Genomic DNA, 911 nt, shown 5'->3' with positions numbered 1-911 from the left:
GTTGGGGTGGGGGCGGGGGACGCGTCCCGTGCGGCGGCCGCCACTCGGACTTTGGCTCCCACACCCGCCCCGGCTCGTCCTCGTCCTCGAGCCTCCCCGCCCCGCCCACGCCGCGGCGTACCTGCGCGGCTGGGCTGGAGAGGAACAAGCTCTGCTCCACAGCACTGAGGACAGCAGGAACCCCTCACGCAACTGCGTCCGCACACACGCGTGCTTAGCCGCCGGCCTATATAACCGCGACTCAGCCTAACGTGTCTGGGGGAGCAGGTGACCAATCCGGACTGCGTCCACCGGGCTCCTCGAACAGCGATTGGGTACTGCTCTAGGATGGAGGCGTGGCTCTTGATGGGCTTTGACTCAGGCCTATGAAAATGTGAGGATCTCGTTTCCCTAGCAACGGATTGGCACTAAGAGGAGCCAGTAACGGGAAGGCACAGCGGAAAGAAGGGTGGGCCGCTCTTTGATCGATACCCATGGTAGCCAATAGATGTGCGGGGCTGCTCTCATTCGTTCAAAGGTCTTCTCTTGGGTGGCGATCCGTTGTCCAGGCAGGAGCGGTTGCTCCACAAGGTGGGGCCCGTGTGCTTTGGGGAAGTAAACCCCAAGCAGCCAGGAGGCGGGCGCCCGGGAGGCCAAGGGAGAGCGCGGCCAATCGCAGCACCGGAAGGGGCTGATTGACTCGGGGGTTGGACCGCTCGGACGAGCCGGAGCCCAGGGCTGCCGTGCCCTCTGGGGGGTTATGGGGCCGTGGGGGCTCCGGCTTCCGTCCTCGTCCCTTTCTTTCCTTCGCTGGTTGGGTCGCTCTGTGAGGCGCCCTCTTCCGTCTCTCCCGCGCAGTTTGGGAGCCGGGGGGACCGAGGGACAGTTTCCCGGGTTTTCCCCTTTTGAAATGGCAACTCGTCCCAGCCCCG

General features: G+C 64.9%; 1 protein-coding gene across 3 annotated transcripts in view; it reads right to left on the bottom strand.

The window, feature by feature from the left end:
- Positions 1–248, bottom strand: part of G3BP1 (G3BP stress granule assembly factor 1) — a 45,602-nt gene extending 45,354 nt beyond the window's left edge. Inside the window, exon 1 of one of the 3 annotated variants that reach the window (XR_503693.2) lies at positions 122–246. The gene's annotated coding sequence lies outside the window, so the exon portion shown is untranslated. Of the gene's footprint in view, positions 1–121 lie in introns of all 3 variants that reach the window. The other 2 variants (XM_008049546.1, XM_021708305.1) reach the window with 2 other exon arrangements.
- Between the last annotated feature and the right edge of the window lie 663 nt (positions 249–911).

The sequence above is a fragment of the Carlito syrichta genome, unplaced genomic scaffold (genome assembly GCF_000164805.1).
Source record: "Carlito syrichta isolate Samal-C Ts95f unplaced genomic scaffold, Tarsius_syrichta-2.0.1 Scaffold135732, whole genome shotgun sequence".
NCBI classification, from domain to species: domain Eukaryota; kingdom Metazoa; phylum Chordata; class Mammalia; order Primates; family Tarsiidae; genus Carlito; species Carlito syrichta.
This window is presented reverse-complemented; position numbering and strand designations above follow the sequence as displayed.